Below are 8080 nucleotides of genomic sequence, written 5' to 3'. Positions count from 1 at the left end.
ATGAAGATGTGATTGAAAAATTCAATTAGCCATTTGAAATGACATGAAAAATTCTCACCAACAAAATGAATGAAATGGAAATAAGACTATGACTGGGTGATAAAGTTGAAAAATTGGACTGTCCAAGCAAATAATATAAATAATTTTTTAAATACAGGAATGGGATATGCAGGAATATGGGGCACCCTAAAAACATCACATTTACACATCATAGCCATTTGTGTTTTGGTTTTGAGAACTTCCTTTAAGTGTCACGCCGAAGTACTTGCTAAAAGTTTAAGCTAGGATTAGGCCCAGAGTACCTAGGAAAGTGATGATATGAGACCCTTTAACCAGAACCAAAGATACAGGAAAACCCACTACTTCCTAAAATATAATTTTGGGGGCTGGAGAAATAGATAAAAAAATTAAGAACATTTTCTGCTTTTGAAGTGGACATTAGTTTAGTTCTCGGCACTGACATACCATCTGATACATGCCTTTAATGACAGCTCTAGGGATTCCTATGCACCCTTCTGGCCTCTGTGGGTAGTGTGCACATGTACTGTACATTCAAGCAGGCATTTATGCATATAAAATAAAAGTGAAATTAAGACTTGCAATGTAGATGTATCTTAATACATATATATTTAATTTGGGAGTTGGAGAGGCAGCACAGTTATTATGAATGCCTACTGCTCTGCAGAGGACCCAAGTTTACGACCCAGCACCTACAATAGACAGCTGACGATGCCCTGATGAATTTGGGTTCAATGGGCACCCAAACTCATGTTCACACAAGCCAACCTCAACATACACACATGGCTAGAAATAAAATAAATTTGAAATATGTGTATACATGACAGACCCATTTGTGTGTTATATACATATATATGCAATTATTTATTTATTTATTTATTTATTATTTTGGGGTGAAAGGGTTTGAGACAGGGTCTCCCTATGGCCCACATTGGCCAGGAACTTTCTATGTAGACCAGACTGGCATAGATTTCAGAGATACCTAGCTTCCCACCAAGTGACAGGGTTAAAAGTATGTACTATCATGCCCAGCTATATTAAATTTTAAAGAGAAGATTTATCAGAGGTACTCCATGGATTAACAATGCTGCTTTTAGAAGACATGGGCTATTAGATAAAAATCAGTGTCAGACAAATGTTACCTACTTACCAGTTGTCATGGAGACCCCAGAGTCACTCAGAGCAATACAGATAGTGCCATTGTTCTTGTTGTCCCCCATAACTGGATAGCTCTATTGTTGAAATCACCACTCAGCATACAGGACATTAATCTTGAAGTGAACAGAAAATTCACTTCTTGCTGCCAGCTCAAATTGTGCTGAAAGCTGCCATAGAGCTGGCGGGAGGAATGAAGATGCCAATGGTCATACCCAGAACTGGTCTGTGGCAAAACTATTCATTGGGTAATTATTGGATTTCAAGCATAATCCATAGGAGGAAATGCTTGATACCTGTACACATGGCCAAAACCGAAAGCAAGGGAGGTCTCAGACTCAGTGTGAATATCTTCTCTTGTTGTTTTACTTTTGTCAAACAGATTTCCAAATTTTCATGTTGATTTCCACAGATTTGTGCTACTCTCAGGAGTGCTCAAAGAGATCAAAGAAGCTTGTTTAATGCAGGCATAATTCATTTTACTATGCTTTGCTTCAATGTACTCTGAAATCCTGTGTTTTTTTATAGAACTTTTTCTAATTTTATATAACAGTTCTTAATCAAGTTTAGATCCCCTCCCAATCCATGTCCTATGTGGGACACCCCAATCCCCACCAGAATTCACGTATTCTGCCATACAAGTTAATACCCATTCAGTCAAGCATTTGTACCCAGATGTCTTTCAGTGTAAATTCGTCCACTGGCATCTAATCAATTCATCCGGTCGTATGTAAGGCATACTCTTCCTCATGTCTCGCTACAATCAGTCTGCAATGATTTTTTTTTTTTCAATAAGTAGTGGTTACTGCAGAGCAGTGTTGTGAAATGCTGTCCTCTGTACATGGCCTGGCTGTTGCACATTAGTTATGGTTTGTTGCACAAGATAAAGTCAGTTAAAAATTCCAGCTTGGTTAGAGGAGAAGCTACCCAAATACCACCAATAGCTGAAGACCTATTGGCAGTTAAGGGTTGCTGGGGGTGGGAGAATCCCTATTTTGGGGGAGATGATGAGGTCACTGAGATTGTTCATGCCCCAGAGTATAACCCCATACCAATGCACATATGAGCAGAACTATTTCTACTCAGTGTTAAAATAAGAATAAATATAAATAAATAAATAATAAGTAAATATAATAAATAATAAGAAAAGCAAAAGAACATAACATTGGGAAGGAGGTATTTTGTGGAGTCCTAGAAGGAGTTGGAGGGGTCTAGTTTAAGTGGACCTGATCAAGATACATTGTTTTCATGTGTCAAATTTTTAAAGGATAAGAATATATATTTCATAATCCCAATTACTTATCATTTTACTCCAGGCATACTACCAGCATAGAAGCTCCAGGCTATGTTACACTGGCAGTCTCAGGAACATCCCTTGAACCCTCTTGTTCTTACTCCACAGAACAAATAAGGAGGGACTGCAGCAACTGAAAAAATTAAAGTGTAAGTGATCGATACATTTCTTCAAGAGTTCAAGGGCTTACGCTTCCCAGACAATAGGCTTAAGTCCATATAAAAAGTTATTTGGACAATTATCTCTCATTGATGATTTTGTTCCTAATCAGAAATTGCTGTTCAGATGTAAGGGTTCATATCTTGGTCTCCAATAACATAGTGCCCACCTACAGGTAAGGAGACAACCTTCTATTGCTTTAAAATGATGGCCGAATTTGTATTCTTCCCCTATCTAGAAGCCTTTGAGAGGGAACTGACCCTGAGTCTAACCTCTCCAACAGTTATCAAAGTGCCTGAAAGCAAATCCTGAATCCATCACTCTCTTGCTCACCCTTGGCAAACAAAAGAAAAATTAGGAAGAACCCAATAGAGAGATGCTTTTGGAAGTTCTTATCAAGAAATTCCAACGGATACTCATATGAGTATTTGAAATTTGCCCTGTTCTGATTTTTTTCTGGTTCCCTGTTTAGAACTTGTAATGCCAACTACTCTTGCCTTTACTTCTCTCCTTCACATCTCCTATTTACCAGTCAAGGACTATCTTTTCCTCCTACAGATAAGAGTTATGCAATTTGGGAGTCTTTTATTTAGACCCACTGAAGGGGTACTCTAATTGCCTTACTTTGTGTCTCTGTTCAGCATGGAAGAAGCCAGAGTGTTCTGTATCCTGATTTCTTATGCACAAGTTGGTTCACCTCTTCAGAGGATGGTGTGATAAGAATAGGAGTCAAGAGTTGGCTAGGCAGTTAGGGTAAGAAGACACCCCCCCCCAAAGTAGTCAGTTTCTAGGCTAAAAGTCAAAATATCTTTGGGCCTGTTAGCAATATACTCTGTTACAAATGCCAAAAATGTCCAAAGTGTTTGGGAGCTCTTATTCTTAAAAAATTATAGGGTTACCTCTTCAGTGGGTGGAATGGTAAATTAGCAAAAAACCCATAAAAAAGAGAAGAAAGATTACACAAAGTAGTCAGAAAAGAGTGATGGGCAGATATGGGAGGTGTTGGAGAGGAGGGAGTGGGCACGGATCTGATCAAAATACCTATATGCATGTATAAAATTCTCAATAAATTATTTTTAAAAATATCTCCTTGAATTATAAATGGTATGCCTGGGAATAAATCGCTTATCTATCTCTATCACTTCCTTAACTCACTTTACTTACTTGAAAATGAATAAAATATTGATAAGTATAAAATGTAAACATACTCATATTTATAATTGCCTTCCCATGCTGTATCTTGAATATATGCTGAAATTGCTATATTTTTGAGAGAAGGTTTATATCACGAAGGCAGGTATGTATCCTACTTCTTCACCCCCTAATGCTAGATACCACTACACCTGGTTGAAGAGCTTCAGTGTCCTTGGAAACAGTAGTGAAAAAAGTACCCAGTGTAACTTGAAAAACACTTAGGATGCACTATTTGCATGTAATAAATTATCAATCATATTGTTATTTTTGTTTAACTCTCCTATAAATACATTGACTAGATTATCCTCTTGCAGCAAGCCATCTGTTATTTTGACTCTTTAATTTGTATTTTTAAAAACTGATACATAAAGAGCAGAATTTAGTAAAGAACCTGGTCTATTGAGACAGATTTTATCAAAATATGTCATCTATTATTTATTTACCAGTGTGGCAATAATCAAAGTTATGTACTATTGCACTTGAGAGGCAGAGGGAAGTGGGTCTCTGTGAGGTTGAAACCAGCCTTGTCTACATAGTGAATTCCTGGTCAGATGGGGCTACAGGGAGACCCTATCTCAAAAATATAAAAATATGTATTGTTAAAGAGTGATTTAACACAGACCTTTTAGCATAATATATAATATATAAAAATAGCCTTATCACATATATGTGTATATTGAATGCATATATATGCCAACTTCCCAGTTCTTTTAAAAATTATTTTTCTTTATTTTTGATAATTCCATACATACATATATATATAATGAGATATAATCATATCTACTCCCCAATTCCCTCCTTCAAATTCCTCTATGTCTCCTCAACAAACTCCCTCTCAATTTCATGTCTTTTTTTATAGCTCACTAAGTCTAATTAGTGCTGCCCATATGTGGTAGCAATAATACCAGGCAAGATGTGCCTACTGGTATAATAATGACATGACTTCATTTGAGGCCTTCTACACAGGAGAAAATATCATGCCTGGTGCTATGATCTTGGTCCAAAGTCCATGGCTGGGTAGGTCATAGAGATCTTAAGGTAGAACCTGTTATTGCTTTGCTGAATGATCATTTTGTCAAATTGTCTCCTAATATTTTAGGCTTACCCCCATAGACTGGATTGCTCTCAGCATTTGTCAGAGAAGCTTCTTTTACAGTGGGCAGCAGTCAATGGAGAGATATAAAATTGGTCAAATTGCTGAGAATAAGAGACTGAGTGCCCAGCCCTAAATGGTTCAGTTGTCAACTCCCATTTCCACCACCAGAAAAGTTTAGGAAATATTGCAGAAGCAGAGACAGAAAGAATGAAAGAGCTGAAGGATGGGAAAAAATTGTAAAAATGCTGTTTTCCGGTCACGACTTGGCTATGACAATCCTGAACTCATAGCAGCTGTGGTTGCTAGCACAAGACTTACTAGTTTTTAGAGTGAACACAGAATTGATCAAAGCATCTGTCCTGAAATACAGGATAGAATCTGAAATCCATGTCCTCTTTAGAATCTGTTCCTCCAGGTATCTGCATATTCCAGCCTTGGGTTATATTTGTAGGTGTCCCTTCAGCAGACTGGGGTCCCCGGACTCGCCTCGGCCTCGGGCCTCTCCACCGGGTCTGGCCATGACTGCATGCTGCAGGAAGACTTCCTGGCGCACCGGGGCAATCCCATGTCTACCTGCAGCACATCCAGCTCAACAATCCCACCTAGCAAGTGACCGCGCTGCAGACTGTGGGGCCCACCACCAGCCCTGCCCCCAAGACCTTTACCAGTACCCTGGAGAAGGTCGAAGAACATCAGTTTCTCCTCTACTCGGGTCGGTCCACACCGCTGCCAAACGGGCTGGTGCACCTGGTGGTGGTGGCTGTGAAGCTAGTGAACGGGCTCCAGGTAGCTCCCAAAACACAGTTGGATGAGACAGTTTTGTGGATGGTGTACTGCTCTGGCCTCATCAACCCCCTGATGCTCAAAAGCAAAGTGGCCAAGGAGCTCAAGGCGCTACAGGACTTGGCCGGGAAGGAAATGCTGGAGCTGTTGGAGGTGCCTGCTGCTGAGCTGCTTCAGGACTATCTGCACCTCTGGGCCCAGCTGTTCAGCCCAGGTGTGGAGATGAATATAGGTGAGCACGCGCTAGGCTCTCAGGGTCCCAGCGCACACTCCTGGGCAGTGAAAGTTCCTCCGCTACTGAGGTCTACTCAGTCGATCCCATCCCTATTTCACCCGTATACCTTCCTCAGGATGTGAGGTCCACTGGCCACTTGGACCACACAGGAAGCGTACGAGGGATGGCGAAATCCAGGGTGTCGGTGAGTCAGCAACGGGGGAATAGCATCCCTCAGGGAGACTGGATCACAGGATTTAGTGTTACAGCTCAAGACAAGTGACTCAGCTCAGATCTCAGTGATTCAGCTCCAGCTCCAACTTTATTGGGGTAAAACTAGGACTATTTATAGTGTAGAGACAGCAGAAGAAGCCTTAGCTGATAGGTACTTTTAGGATGCCTCATTCACATAGGGAGGTGGGCTTCTATCAGGCTATCAGACAACGCCTGATTAAAAACCTGGTAGCTCCTGTGCCGGAGGGCATGTATTTGTTGCGAGCACTTTAAAAGAAGAGTCAGGGAGGATGCCAGGAAGGCACTCTGCTATGAAAAGGAATCTGCAGCACATGGTTTCTGAGCTCGTGAGCTATCCGGACATGAAGAGACTTCTACTTTGCATAACGGAGGACCCCAACATCTCCCCCTCTTTGATTAAAATATGAAAAAGTGTCATCGCCAGCCATAAGAACCAACTCATTTTCGGGAAAATCCAAAGTTTGATAACTGACCATGACCTGTTTCCTGTGGTGATTTTAGCAAATGGCAGTAGCAGTCAGCAAGGAGACCTTGAAAAACAGTGAAACAGCAATAATACACAGTACTATCAGAGAGCAATAAGGGATAGGGGCCATGCAAAACAAGCCAATAGATTACAAAGTTTTGAGGGTGTTAACATTGGTTTCAACAACATCTGATTCATTTACAAAGAAACAGTATCTTTCCCAATATCATATAGTCCCATGTTTAACAGCTATCAAGTCCAATGTTCTTTTATTGTGAAGCATAACTTCTGGCAAGAAAGTTCATCTGCTGTTGGAGAAACTCCTGGCTACCAGTTACAAATGTCACTGCTCGGTTCAACTTGTTTTCAGCCAAGGGCGGAGTCGGTACAGCGTGTTGTCATGGCAACATCTCCAGCATCCAGTGCAGGTTCGGTCTCCGTCAGTAAGGGGAAGAAGATCTTTCTTTGCTGACAGCTCCTGGGATGTAATTGTTGTTATACAAAGGTGGATAAAGAGAAATTAACACAGTTTTGGGCTTTTCCTCACTCTATAGGAAAAGACTGGGGAGACTTGTTGCTGAAAATGTTACTGAATAGTTAGTTAGCTGTTTGAATCCACTTAGATGAAAGTCAGTGAAGTCTTTTTCTACTGGCAGCTCCTGGGTAGAGAAGGGTGGTAGCTGGTACTGCTGACAGCAAAGATCTATTGCTGGATGCACACAAAAGCTATTAGATATTGGGGTAGATGGTGAAGGGAAGAAAGTTAAGCTTGCTCTAGGACACAGCTGATTTTATTTGTTCCTCTATCTTTCCTGTAAAATAACATTATAAGTTAGCACATGCTTGGTTGCAGATGTAAGCTGTTAAGAGACACAAAGGTTAGCTGTGGGGTACCTAGAAAATACACCTGAGTAGAATTCTGCTATTGCTCCAATGCTCCAGCAGTTGTCCCATGAATCTGATTCTTTCTCTGAAAATTAAAATCTCTAGAACATGGTATTAGGGAGACTGGGGGCTGTCTGAAGAGTTCGTGCTAAGCAGGGTAAAGACAGCCAGGAGAATGTCAGAGAAGGAAGCTCCAGGGGGACATCTGTGGCATGCAGTCTCCACTAGGTCATGGATCTCTCTCCATGTGATCTGGGGTGGCCTTGGATGTCGTCTCTGCCTCTTTCTTTTCTTTGTTTCTGTCAGGATCATGCGAGCCATTTTCCTTGTGGGTGGGGAGGTGTCTGACATTTCTAACTGGAATCCAAATAGGCTTTGGTTGGTCCTGTGGGAAAACACAAGCAAATCCTCTCCCTGTTGTTAACAATGGATCTGGTCCTTTCCAGAGTCCATCAAAGGGGTCCTTCCATCTGACCATGATGGGAGGTACTGGGTGTGTTTGAGCCCAGTGTCGGGTGATGGGAGGAGCATATGTCCCTCTATATACATTAAGTACATTAA

At 41.0% G+C, this 8080-nt stretch overlaps 1 pseudogene; it reads left to right on the top strand.

Moving 5' to 3' along the window:
• The first annotated feature begins 3268 nt into the window (after nt 1-3268).
• LOC103750936 overlaps nt 3269-8080 on the top strand; it is a 9531-nt pseudogene continuing 4719 nt past the window's right edge.

This window comes from Nannospalax galili, unplaced genomic scaffold, assembly GCF_000622305.1.
Source record: "Nannospalax galili isolate Female #2095 unplaced genomic scaffold, S.galili_v1.0 scaffold2127, whole genome shotgun sequence".
Taxonomy (NCBI): domain Eukaryota; kingdom Metazoa; phylum Chordata; class Mammalia; order Rodentia; family Spalacidae; genus Nannospalax; species Nannospalax galili.
Note: the sequence above shows the minus strand (reverse complement) of the source record. Positions and strands in the feature narration are given on the sequence as shown.